Consider the following 14,603-nt stretch of genomic DNA (forward strand, 5'->3'; position numbering starts at 1 on the left):
CAAGAGGGGGAGTGGGTGGCTAAGGGAGCAGGGGGGGTATAGAGGTCTATGGGGATAGCATTTAAAATGTAAATGAAGTAAATACCTAATAAAAATTGGAAAAAAAAAACACCCTGCTAAGTGAATATTAGCCCAGAAGCATGGAATACCCAAGATACAATTCGTAAAGTGAAACTCATGAAGAAAGAAAACCAAAGTGTGGATACTTCGCTCCTTCTTAGAAGGGAGAACAAAATACCCATGGAAGGAGTTACAGAGACAAAGTTTCGAGCAGAGTCTGAAGGAATGACCATCCAGAGATTGCCCCACCTGGGGATCCATCCCATATATAACAGCCTAACCCAGACACTACTGTGGAGGCCAGCAAGAGCTTTGCTGACAGGAACCCGCCTGATATAACTGTCTTTATTATTATTATTATTATTATTATTATTATTATTATTATTATTATTATTATTATTATTTTCAATAGTGGTTTCAGTTACCTCTTCCAGTCAGCTATTCTGGTTTTTCCCTGTGGCCTCTTGGTTTTGTTTATTCTTCTCTTCAGTTTCAAATATCCTTTCCAGTATTCTCTTTGAGACTAGCTTAGTTGTCTTATGTTTTAAAATATGTTTCTATCACAGAAATTTTTATTTCTCCTTCAAATTTAATGGGTAGTTTTGGTGGATATAATAATCTGGATCAGTAGTTTTATTTTTGTTGTTTGTTTGTTTGTTTGTTTGTTTGTTTTTCGAGACATGATTTCTCGTAGAAATCCTGTAGCCCTGGCTGTCCTGGAACTCACTTGGTAGACCAGGCTGGCCTCGAACTCAGAAATCCACCTGCCTCTGCCTCCTGAGTGCTGGGATTAAAGGTGTGTGCCACCATGCCCGGCTGGATTGGTAGTTTTAATCTTTCCAAAATTAGAGAAACAAATATTCTTATTCCCATTGAGTGATCAGCTCTCAGTGGGATGGGCATGCTTTCATATGAGCTTTGGCAAATTTTGGTGTGCTCCTTTAGTCGGTGTTTTAATGGTTTCAAATATAGTAAGTTATAAGAAATTTCTCTTCTGTGCATATTTTGTGTGCTATGACCCCTCGTTCCTGAGTAAGCATCTCCTTCTCTAGATTTGGGGGAGTTATCTTCTGGACTTGGGGTCTACCTCTTTCTGGAATTCCCCTTATTTTATGCCCATGGTTCACAGTTTTTGTACTTTCATGGTGGCCAAAGCATTTTCCTTTGTTCCATTTGTCATTTTCTTTATCTAGTTTCTCCATGGCTCTAAATCCTGATATCTGACTTCTCATTAATCCATTATGAGACCAAACAATATTTTATTATAGTCTTACTGAGCTTTTAATTTCCTGATTCATTTCTGTTTGGGCTTTGTTAGTATTTCTATCTGTATATTGAATATGATTTTCATATTCTGAATAGTTCTAGTTGTGGCAATCAAACATTTGCTTGTGATTTTGAACTTTGTGTTTTTCTTCCTGTCCACTTTTGTTTTTAGCTATATATCTCTTCATTGAATGCCTGGAAAGTTTTCTAAGGATGTTTATGAATTTTATTTGAAAATGTTTTTGTGTGTTTTGTCTAAGGAGTCCTCCTTAGATAGCATTTCTACAAGATTAGTGATTTGGGGAGGTGGAAGGCATTCTGTTTTGATTTTCATATTGTCTGTGTCTTTACCAACACACCTGGGCATCTGCATTCGAAGACTGAATGGAGAACTGGGTGTCTTTGTAACTTCTACAGGGGCCACAGACAAGACTAGGCCACAAAGTACTGAGCCAGATGTTCTTGTAGGATCTAGGCCCTTGTCTTAGTCAGGGTTTCTATTCCTGGTCAAAACATCAGGACCAAGAAGCAAGTTGGGGAGGAAAAGGTTTATTCAGCTTACATTTCCACATTGCTGTCCATCACTGAAAGAAGTCAGGACTGGAACTCAAACAGGTCAGGGAGCAGGAGATGATGCAGAGGCTATGGAGGGATGTTCTTTACTGGCTTGCTTCCCCTGGCTTGCTCAGCCTGCTCTCTTACAGAATCCAAGACTACCAGCCCAGAGATGGTCCCACCCACAATGGGTCTCTCCCCCTTGATCACTAGTTGAAAAAATGCCCCACAGCTGGATCTCATGGGGGCATTTCCCCAACTAGAGCTCCTTTCTCTGTGATAACTCCAGCTGTGTCAAGTTGACACAAAACTATCAAGTACAGCCCTGATCTACCTTTTGAGCAACATAGTGGAGCAGAGTGGTTGAAGACAGCATGAAGTTCTTGGGGAGTATGAGTGTAAAGGTGAGGCATGGCAGGCTACCATCAGGGTCATTTACTGTGACCACATACAATGGCTGCAAAGGCTGTGACCCACAGGAACTGTGTGGAATCAGAATATAATGACCACAGTTGGAGCTCCAGCCAATGTGACCAGGGAAATCAGAGGTGGGATGGGCCAGGACATGGTTAGGGAAAGGTCACTTAAGCAGTGCAATTGCAGCAAATGGGAGCAGAAGTAGGGCAGGCAACAGAGACAGTCTTAAAAATCACAAAACAATGAACAACATCAGAAATGTAACCAGTTTGGGTATATAGCTCAGTAGCAGAATCCAAGTTTTTAGATTTGATCCAAATGCCATGAAAAACAAAATAAAGTAGAACAAGTTTTCACTTTATTATCTAGTCTTCATGTCTTTTCCAATTTTTCAATAATGTTCATTAAATAATAATATTTTCTGGTCTAGATAAATCCAATGTCATATATTGTGTTTGAGTTCCTCGTTGAGATTGGTTGTGGGGTTTTGTTATTATTATTGTTGTTATTGTTGTTGTTGTTGTTGTTGTTAGGTGTTTGTTTGCCTGGGTGTTTTGCTTTGGTGTTTTCTCCCTTTACCTAGAATATTTTTAGTTGAACTCCTGTTTAGCTTTCCAGGTATAACACAGTATTTTACTTTTCTCAGTGCATGAGATAACAAAGGATACTATCTCGTTAAATAATGATATTAATATTGATTTGATTCAGAATATGTGTTACTTAATTTCTGCTGCTATTTATTTTTATGTTCTTAGTGGGGAATACCTTGACACAGTATTAGAAAATTGCTTACCATGGAATTCATATGGTACTTTTGCCTCTGTTATTAGTAGGATGGTGACAAATCGTTTTCTAGCTCTGTCCTGCACATGTATCAGTTGCACTCCTACTGTAGTGGACAGATTCACTTATATCCCATTGGATTGTCTCTTTTTATAAAGAGGTATTCCTAGATATTTGCTTACTTCCCAAAGTGTGCTTTAAGTATTATTTTGACACTCAAATTATCCTAGGTTTTACTAATAGAAAACCTTTTCAGTCTTTAAAAAAGTATATGTGTGCCCTTTCCAGCTATGGTCTTTATGGGATGTGTAAAGTAAATGACACAAGTATTCTAAACTCCGGACACATTAACAAAAAGGAAAATATTTCAACATGTACAGCACCTACATTATTTCAAAATAGCATAACCCAGTAGCATGATCACATGCTAAAAGTTCTGGCTCCCTAAAGATGTTCAAGAATACACCCATATTGTTACTTTTTTTGACAGAAGTATTCCTGGAGAAATGGGAATGATATGCCTGGTAGTTTTGTTGAAAAATGGGAGGCTGGTTTCGTCTTCCTTCTATTTTTGTGAGTTATATACATTTGTGGAGTTTTAAAACAAGATAATGCAGAATACTATAATAACTTGCAGATGCCTAGCAACCCTTCTCTGGAGTATAAGTGAGAAGTTTTTTTTTTTGTTTTGCTTCTAGTTTGTTGTAAGTGTTCTTATTCAAAGCTAACACTTTCCCATGGTTTTCACTTAATCTTGGCTCTGGTGATGCTCACAGTATAGCTCTAATGCAGAACTATATTCGCTTTGCCCTGCCCTGCCCTCGCTGAATGCCTTCTTAGCACTTTTACCTTGTTCTCTAGTGCATATCACAATTTGCAATTAGACAATTATGAGTAATTATGTGTAATCATGTATAATCACCTCACACTACAGGACACTAGATGCTAAGTGCATGAGGCCAGGGACCAGGTCTGCCATTCGTTCAACACACAGTGGAGTGGCTGGTCATAATAGCTGCTTTCGAAAGAACTCTTGGGTATCCAAGAAGTACTTATAAGGACATCAACCTCCATAGGCTTTGCACTGTATTCTCTCTAGCCCTCTAGAATTGTCACTGAAAGAGGGAAATTATCCTGACAGATAAAGAGAATACATTAAGAAGTGATTTGCAGTTTGAAAGGTTTCTGTGATTATTTTTTAAAAACATGTATCTTTCATGTTTTCTGACATGCTTTTGTATGCTGCCTCCAACATATAGGGGAATCTTCGTTTCCTAAAGGGTTAAAATTTAACATCATCATGTTATGTGTCATTACCATTGTCGGCTCTGGCATCTGGAAAGATGTTCCATGGCTGAGTTTGCATGCAGTGCTCTAAAACTTTCTGGTGGTGAAATCAAGCAAATTCTACCACATTCTCTCAGAAAATCTTAATCTCGGTTACTAGCAGGGGTGATATTTGCTAGGCATGAGAAAAGACCACCCCAAGCTGCTTCCCATGTGGCAGAAGCCCAACCCCCACAATATTTGTGTCACAGTGTTTTGAAGATGACTGTCACCAGTTCATCAACCTAGGTTGTGTAAGGGACAGATAGTTTGGCTTAAGTGAGCCTATTCGTTTTCACTGTTACAAGGGTAATATTAACTCAGCGTCTGCAGCTTCACAAAGTGAAGGGTGAATACACTCTGGTGCTCAGAAAGAAACGGTCCCTCGCTGCATAGAGCTTGTAATCCACTAAGAATGGTAGACATTTTTAAATTAAAATATGCCTGATTATTAATCAGTTTTAATGATAGAAATTGAGTGTTCTGAGAGATGTTACCAAGGAAACCCTGCGTTACCTTGGATAAATAGGAAACCATCTCTAAAATGGTACCTCGAAAGAGGTACTTTGGGGGGGAAGCTTGTCAATTTGTCTCTGGGCTATTGTTTCTCTTTCTGACTGGCTTGTATAACACATATTAGTTGAGGCTCTCGAGGCTGGTGTGTCTGAAATCAAGGATCTGGCAGATTCAATTTTTGATGAGCATGATTTCTCTATATTGGAGAAAAATAGTATTCTCACTACATAACAGAGAGGAAGTGTGGGGCTGGGATGAGAAAGAGAGAATCGGTCGGTTTTACTACTTTTCTAGTCACTATAATAAAATACTTGAAGAAGGAAAATTAGTCTCTCCTAGGGACAAGTCCCCGTTCTTGGTTGTCTAATGCAGAGTGTCTAGCCTGCAATCATATACACATCACCAACAAAAATGGATAGAGCACACAGTGTTTATGTATACTTGTACATGCACATGTGTATGACAGTAATACGATAAAAAAAAATAGCTTATCAGTTTGAGACAGGGAGGACATGGGAGGTGCTCATGGGAGTGTATCTGGGAGGATTTTTGAGGGGAGAAAGTGATGTAATTTTTTTTTTTTTTTGGTTAAAAGTATATCAAGATGATATAGAAAAAGAATTGTTTTCAAAAGAAACAAGGAAAGAAAGGACTTATTTGGAATCTTAGTTTGAGAGCATATAGTCCATTATGATAAGGAGGGCATGATGGTTTGTGGTTGTGTCAGCAGGAGTGACAGAATGCTCTAAAGAACTCCCAGTCCCATTATCCACTTCTTCCCATGAAGCCCCACTCCCTGCAGTCTCCACACCCTCTCCAAACAATGTCACTGGCTGCACATTAAGTGTTCAGACCCAAGAGCCTGTGCGACACGGTTCAGACATAATCTGTAACAATAGAGAAGAGAATATTAAAAACGTGCCTCTTTTTTAATGAAAATTTTTGTCTATTCACAGAAAACAGAGACTAAAGTATTCATTATGAGAGTTAAAGTGTAAAAATCAGTGTGAGTGCCTGCAGATAGGGACATCCTGGCACATCTATAGAAAAGATTAATAATCCCTGTGTCCAATGCACCATGTGTAATAGACAAAGGAGGGAGAGGGAGATTGGAGAGGAATTATGCAGACCTCAATGATGTGGGAAGGATTGGAATTCTACAGTTTATTGAGGAAAATGAGGAACCTTTATTGATCTTATCCAGGGCCACTACATGCTTCCTTATTTCTGATCACCTTGATGAGTGCATACCCAGCTAAAATGAGACAAGGTGACACTGTGTGTTCCTTCTCCAGCTCTCGGGTTTCACTGTTTCCTGCATTAGGTAGTGCCACCTTTACAAATGTTTATTCTTCGTAATTTGTTAAATTTCCTATTTTAAATACCACCCCCCATTGAAGTACTGGAAGGTGATCTGACGTTTATGAATTGAATAAAGAATGATATGCCTTACTAAGAAAATATGTGTCACCCAGCTTTGCTAAGATAAGCATTAGAGCCTCTTACACATGACCTTACCATTGGTAAACTAACTACATATTAAATAAGTTACCTCTAAACAACGTTATGCATTGACTGGCAAATGATAGCGTCGTGGCTAAAAGATCTTAGGTACATATCTGTACTTCACCTCCCAGTGTTGGAAAAAATACTTGCTGATTCTTTATACCTTATGGTAATTTTTCTAGGACATAACTACAGAGAATATTGAGCATTTCCAGCATATATTAGAGTGTCACCTGCACTACAGCATAGAGTATGGCCAATAGAAAAAGCGAGAAGCCTCCCTTAGACTTGGCAGCTAATGTAAAGATAAGGACACCTGTATGGGGCTTAGGTGTGGCTGGGTCCAGAGAGACAATGTTAAGCATCTAGGACCACACAGACATCAAGACTTGGGAAAGTTTCTCTGGTTTCTTTGACCTTGTCAGTTGCTATTTCACATTCCCAGAACACCCACAAAAGTACATTGCATGTAATTCTTACATAATGTGAGAATGAGATATACTTATAAATTATCTCTTTAACTCATCTATAAATATGACCATTTTCTTTAAAATCCTTAAAGAATCACGTTGACACTGATCATTTCATTTGGACTATGTTTGCTATCACCTTATTAGTGAGGTCTTAATCCATTTATTCTTTTGACATACATTTACTTGGCTCTTTTTTGGTTTTTTTGAGACAGGGTTTCTCTGTGTATCCCTGGCTGTCCTGGAACTCACTCTGTAGACCAGGCTGGCCTCAAAATCAGAAATCTGCCTGTCTCTGCCTCCAAAGTGCTGGGATTAAAGGCGTGCGCCACCACTGCCCAGTCATTTTCTTGGCTCTTAAAGCTGCTAAATGTGTCTCTGTTAGGCACATATTCTTTCTTAACTTCTAATTCTCCGGTTAGGCACCCCATGCTAGCCAGGTTTTGCCCTGTTATCTAGCAATCTTGTACAGAGAATCTCCTTTCCATCATCAAGCTATAAGATTCATTCTTCTCCAGGGTGGAAGTAGATGAGGTGCATTAAGTAAAACGTATATTGCGCAAAATAGTTACCATTAGCTAAAAATCTGACATCTATGAAGAACTTATCTTTTCTATTTTTAATCAGTTCAATTAATGCTTCATCCCTTGATCTACGAATGTTTTAAAAATAAAGTAGTCATTGATGAATGTTTTATTCACTAATCATGAAGAGTGCCAAAAAATGCTTAAAATAAAATCTAAGAACTTCGATTAGTTATAAAGATTTAATAGCTAAGACAAAACATTTTACAGTAGCAAAGAACTGACTAGAAAACTATAAACTGAAGCAGGAATGTAAGTGAAGATCAAGCAGAGATGATGGTTACCTACTGAAATTAATGGTCCTTTGCGCTTAGTGGCAGTTCCATACTTTTTAGATGTCTCCCTTAAATACCTATGTTCTGACAAAGAAAACAGATACCAACCCCAGTGGTTTGACACATGGCTCACTTTATCAAAAAAAATGTTTCACATCTCTCTCACTCTTTTTTTTTTAACCCAGAATTCACTTGGAAAAGTCATGTGGAGCAACTCCAGCTAAAGAAGCATGAAGACTAGTCTACTGGGGTGAGTTTTAAGAAAGACTGAATACTGATAGACATATGAAAAAATAAAATTAATTTTAGATAGTGTGAGCCATGTGGCCTGGAGTAATAGAAGCTACTTAGAGCTACTTCTATGCAAGAGTAGGGACAAAAGCTAATGCCCCCAAGAAAGTGTGTTAAATGACCAAGACATAAATGTTTCTGAATCCTTTACTTAACCAAACCTACAGATGAAATATTATTGTCTGTGGCTTATAGCTGTTAGTGCTTGAGTCATTTTGATTTGCGCCTGCTATGACTTGCTAACTAAAGTGTCCTGTTATAAGTCACCCTTCAGAATCTGTCTTCATCCTTTATTATTTGCAAGATATACACATTTGTACACTTGATTGACACATCAGAAACGAAGTTGCACCTTAAAACTGAGAGAATCTTTGATTCAGCAAATTTAAGAAAAATTTAGCAAAAGTAAGACAAATTAATTGACTACAAATCAATGAATTCCATCCATGAACATTTTTTTATCAAGAAAGGTTCATTGGACATGAGGGATGTACTATATTAACTCATAACATTTTAGCAAAGAAGAATCATGAAATAAGTAAGTCTAATGCACAGCAGTATTTAAATAAGGAGAGTTATTAGTTACTGCTCTCAGACCACAGTGAAGTAGAGTAGACTTTTTCAGGAAGTATGCAAGGGGAAGACTCATTTGTGCTAACATTTTAAGGACCCTCTAGACAAGCTAAATTCATTATGCTAAGCAGAGAACTTCTCCAACAGAATCATAGAACCTACAGTGATTACAGTATCTTTCAGGACAATGAGGTCCCAAACTTGGTAAAATCAAAAAATGAGTTGGGATAAAAGTACCCACCTCACCAAGTTCATTCTCCCAGGTCTTCCAAACTCTGTGTGTGTGTGTGTGTGTGTGTGTGTGTGTGTNTGTGTGTGTGTGTGTGTGTGTGTGTGTGTCTGTGTGTCTGTGTATGTTTTTGTGTGTTTGTGTGCATGTGTGTGTGTGTACAGGTCTCTGTGTGTGACTGTGTGTGTGTGTCTGTGTGTGTTCATATGTTTGTGTGCTGCTAAAGTTTCAGAGTTTAGAGATATACATGTGACAGTGTATGCATGGAACATACAACAGAGAACAACTGTGCTTCAGTCTTCTCATTCCACCTTGTTTAAGACAAGGTCTTGTAGTTCTTCCCTTCATACACGAGACTAGCTGATCCCCAAGCTTCAACAATGCTCCTGGCTCATCATTGTCCATCCAATATTAGAAACAGTGGAATTACATACAAGTAACTACTGCGGACTGCTTTATGTGAGTCCTGGGCATTTGGATTTCAGTTTTCACACTTCTGCAGGAAGGGCTTTACTCACAGAGCTATATCCTTGGTCCTTAAATTCTTGAAATAGTCAGGATTATTTTATTTGTGACATAACTTTGTGTGTGCATGCACTTTGTCCAAGGTCAACCAGAAATCAGAAACTAAAATTTGTTTCAAGGTTAATCTCACTCCTAAAGGCAAGTTTATATCCTCCATAAAATATTGCCTAAAATTTTCATTGAGATTGATTCTATGTTTGATGATGCTGAAATGGGTTTAGAGGTATTTTTCTCTTTCTTTTGGTTTATTCTTTTTGCAACACTTTATTTTCTTTTGTGTGCTATTTGTATTATATCACATGAAGACTTGAGAACTATTTAATATTTATTAGTAGTATATAACTTATAATTACCTGGTTTAATTTGTAAAATTACTGAAAAGCTGCATAAATGTTTGTCAATAGCAACTAATCAGCCATCCACTGACTTATTTCAGCTTAAGACATTTACTATTCTCCTGGGCCAAACCTCACCCCATAAAGAACAGGGGGCTGAGTCTAATCGAAAATAAATTTCAGACTTCTATTATGTGGGATAGACACTATTTTATTCTCCACAAGTAACTTGTCATGGACGTACACAGGATTTCAGAAATGTTTCTGTGTTCTGTGTCTATACAGATTAAAAGTACAGGTAAAATAGAATTGTCTAAGCCTATCTAACTTCTCTGTTCAAGTAATTTCAAGTAATTTAAAACCTAAGTCTTGCTCTTCAAAGGATTTTTTTTTTTTTTTTTTTTTTTTTTTTTTTTTTTTTTTTTTTTTTTTTTTTTTTTTTTTTGTGTAGACCAGTCTGAAACACCAAAGGCCACAAAATGCCACAGAAGTAAGAGTGCATGCCTGACCTTTGAGACAGTCTAGTCTGGCTACACTCTGACCTGTACAGTTCAGTCCTTTTTACAACCGCTTTAGAATTTCTTTACGTGTCCTGCTTTTAAGTAACTACCCAATGACAGAAAGAATTCTCCTAACCAATCAATGCTACCTGCAGTGAAAAAGCAGAATAGTACTCCCACAGCATGATGACTTAAAAGATAAAAATGAAAACATAAAACAGATAAACACCCGCTGAGGGTGAATTTGGTATTAAATACTAAGTCTGAGCGCCCTGGACTCGATTTTGTATTTTACATGTAGAAGAAATTCACTGACAACCACTTCCCTTATCAAAACAGACCCTTTGTATTAGTGTTGTAATTAAACACGTGGCATGATGTAGCCTAAACTATAGCTTCTCTGCAGTTTGTCTGTAATTAATTTTCTTCGTTGTAATCTTTGGACACTGAGTCTTCTTTCTGAATCCCATTTAAGTTCTGTAAAGCTTGCCCATCAACTTGAGAATTATCTCCTTGTGTATGAAGAGGTACACTGAGGAATGATAGGAATAATGACCATGGAGATAGCTGTGGTACTATTTGCTTTTGACTTGAGAGGAGGTCATGTCAAAAGATACCACCCTTGGATAACAGAAAACGTCCAGGCATCTGTGCCTGACTATGTGTGTGACTGTATGCATGCCTCTGTGTATGTGAATATATGTGTGCTTGGGGGCCAGTGCTCTTGTGTCTGTGTTTTACTCTGGGGATTTAAGCATTGGATCCAGGGCAATATGTGTGGAAAAATCCGAAATAGTTTCATTTTGAAGGGGACAATTTTCAGCTCAAGTGAAACTAAAAATAAAGGAGTTAAGAAAAAGAAGACAGGATTTGGAAAGAAACAGAAAGTTGTTCATGACGAGAATAAAAACTATTTTTTTATAAGTACTATAACATTTTCCATTTCTTGCTAACATGACAGTGGGTCCTAGTCATATCAAGATGTTTTATTTGAATTAAATCATAGCTATATAAATATTCTACACAAATCCTCAATAGATCACCCCACCCCTGCCGATCTCCTGCTGACTTCGCCCCTCCTGTCATCTCCCTACAAGAACTTTTGCATTCAGCAGTCCCAGGGAGTTTCCAAACCTACACCCTCCTGCTAAGACCACAACACACATGCTCAGTAGGAGACAGGGTTTCTCCATCATTCCACAACAAGAACATTAAAATAAGATAACATCTTTTGAGCATTATCATTAGACTATGCTAAAAATGTTGTTAAATAGGAGATGTTTATTTAAAATGTGTTTGAAGAGAATGCAGAGTTCTTTACATTTCCTGGTGTTTTCTCATACTCAGTGACCAAAAACCAGGGGCATATTGAGAAAAACACAATTTCCCCCTTCTTTTTTATGACTGCTAATAATTTGTTAGTGAGGAATGTTAAAACTGAATAGACTATAAGGATTAACCTTGTGTCTGTTCACAATATGTATTCTGTGGGATGACAATACTAAAATTATTTTGCAAGCCAATACATTTACTTATAGTTACTGTGGAAATTGTTGGAGTCCTTGTGTTGTGACATATTATCACACATCAACATGCTAATTGGATAAAATCAGGAAAGAATAGACACTATGTTCAAGGTCTCCAAGACCTTAGCAGATCATAGAACCCAACCTGTACAATGTTCCTTCAAGACAAAAGAGACAATTATCTCATCTATTGCTGTGGACTCATAGTTCAGTCACCACACTAACAGTGACATGATGCTCACGCTGTCAATGAATTCACATTGTGGACCAGAGTAGAAAGATTCTTTAGTGAGAATCCTGCAGGAAGGCAGTAGGCTGGGCAGTGTCTAGAGCTCAGCTTGCAGTGGAAGCTAGCAGGCCTCCACCCCCGCCCCCCCCCCCCATACATAGTGGGGATGTCTCCATCTGGAAGAAGTATTTCTTTAGTTAGGCCAAGTTTCTTTTGTTTGCAGTTCCCTGGGATCCAGTTCCCACGGCAAAGGAGGTCATTCAACATTGACCCATGCCCTGTTCTGGGAAGTTAGTGTGAGCTTTGGGTCATTTTCTCGACGCCAAACAAATAAGGCCATCGCTGGCTGATCAAAGTCCAGCCTCAGTCTAAAACCCGGAACACGGGGTTCTCATGTCCAGTTTTGTGTCTGTGAGATTATAGCATTTCACAGATGGCAGCTTGGGATTCCTGTATCAAACGTACAAGAATTCCCTGATTGGGGAACTGTCTACTTCTACTCTCTTATCTATGGCCTTCCCTCCACAAATACAGTTTCATATTTATACTATAATTTAATTCATATCCAGACTAAGTGGAATCTCGAGGAAGGTGGTGTGTTTATCTACTATCCATGTTTATTTTATTTCAGTGCAGTAGAGTGTAGAGCACGTAGATATGGCTAACAACTACTCTATGTGATCAATGAAACTCATGTCTCCATAGTGCAAGTATATTTAACTGTGTTTTGTGAGTTGGCTTATTGTTTTAGCATTTATATTCCATAGCTTTCCCTTTTCAATATACACTTTTCTAGAAACTTTAGTAAGGCTATCCATATAGTTGAATTGTTTCTCTACAATAAAGGTTTCTTCCTGCTCCTGTGTGGGTAGGTCTTATCTACCATCCATTTTCTCCAAAACATAGTGAATGAATACTTAATGCCTGTCATATAGTCCTGATATTTCCAGAATTATACATAACTGGAATTGTATATAACTGGGCATGACGCAGGCTTCTTTCTTTCTTTCTTTTTTAAATTTATTTTATTAGATATTTTCTTCATTTACATTTCAAATGCTATCCCGAATGATTCTTTGAATAGTTCTTTTTGTTTCCTCTTGGTTGTTTTCACCCCTGAGTTTGATTATTTCCTGCCATGTTCTCCTCTTGGGTGAGTTTGCTTCCTTTTGTTCTAGAGCTTTTAGGTGTGCTGTCAAGCTGCTAGTGTATGCTCTCTCTAGTTTCTTTTTGGAGGCACTCAGAGCTATGAATTTTCCTCTCAGGAATGCTTTCATTGTGTCCCATAAGTTTGGGTATGTTGTGGCTTCATTTTCATTAAACTCTAAAAATACAGGATAGCAGCATTTACCTGGGTCAATGTAATTTTTTAATGTGAGGAAAGAAACATTGTTCTAGATTATGAAAGTTATAAAATTATAAAAAAAAACTTGATATCCCAAATTCAATATATTGTGTTTAATTAAGTATAACTGCCAGAACAATTAATTGATAGCAATTAGAAAACACTTAGAGATGTTTCAGTAGTCAGTGGATATTAGTCTCTATTTGATAATTATTGCCAACTTCATCAGGCATGAAAAGGGCTGTGGAGGATCATGTGGGATAGATATATTGGCATTGATGAATACCAAGACATTCCCGAACACATGCAGTTTACTTTGAAGTGTCTCATCAAGGGGTTGGGGGAGAAAAAAGAAAATGAGAATAGAATAAACAACTAAGGCAAAAATTTTGAATTTTTCATCCAGATGATTGTACTATGGGTGCTCCATTATGCCAAGCTTTGTATTTTGTTCTGCAATTGAAAATTCTCACATAAATAATTTTATACGATATATATGTACATATATGCATACACACATACATATATATGTAGGTAGATAGACAGACAGACAGACAGACAGACAGACAGACAGACAGACAGACAGATAGATAGATAGATAGATAGATAGATAGATAGATAGATAGATAGATAGATAGGTAGATAGATAGATAGATAAGCAAGTCCAAGAAACAAAGAATAATAAAACAAAAAGCCAAGGAGTGAACAAAGCAATCTCATTATGTACCTTCCTCTCCCTTACAGTCTAATTGCCTTTGTGATTTTGGATTGGTAAACAGGAAAATCTGAGTCTTGCCTGTTTTGTTTTGTTTTGTTTTGTTTTCCAGAAAGTACGATTAAGAGAACAAACAAAGAAATTTTACTTTTCATGTTTTTCTCAATATTACTTTATTTGGTACAGATTTATATGTAGTTCAGTGTTATCTCTAATGACTATATTAAAGCATTATACAAAATTCTTTGGGTTAGTCATGATTAGCCTTTTACCCCCAAATTATTTATGTTTCTCTGAAGTATAAGCCCTGAAATATGATAGGACAGATACATGGTCTGAAAGAAATGACTTCATACAAAATGCCATCTGGCCACAGTGAATGGTCCAGGAAAAAAAAAAGAAACAAAAATGAAACAAAGCAAAACAGAAATCACAGGTCAGACAAGACACAAAACACTGAGGATAATAAGACAATGTGCTGCAGATTTGCCATGTATCAAAGTATAAAAGATATATAGGTCCTATTCTCTCTCTCTCTCTCTCTCTCTCTCTCTCTCTCTCTCTCTCTCTCTCTCTC

General features: G+C 37.5%; 1 protein-coding gene across 6 annotated transcripts in view; it reads left to right on the top strand.

Annotated features, from left to right (window-relative positions):
* The window catches only part of B3galt1 (beta-1,3-galactosyltransferase 1), a 548,045-nt gene that overhangs the window by 302,325 nt on the left and 231,117 nt on the right, over positions 1-14,603 (top strand). For all 6 annotated transcript variants that reach the window (XM_029536530.1, XM_029536529.1, XM_029536527.1 and 3 more), the window contains exon 3: positions 7,944-8,008. The gene's annotated coding sequence lies outside the window, so the exon portion shown is untranslated. The remainder of the gene's footprint in view (positions 1-7,943; positions 8,009-14,603) is intronic.

This window comes from Mus pahari, chromosome 3, assembly GCF_900095145.1.
Source record: "Mus pahari chromosome 3, PAHARI_EIJ_v1.1, whole genome shotgun sequence".
NCBI lineage: Eukaryota > Metazoa > Chordata > Mammalia > Rodentia > Muridae > Mus > Mus pahari.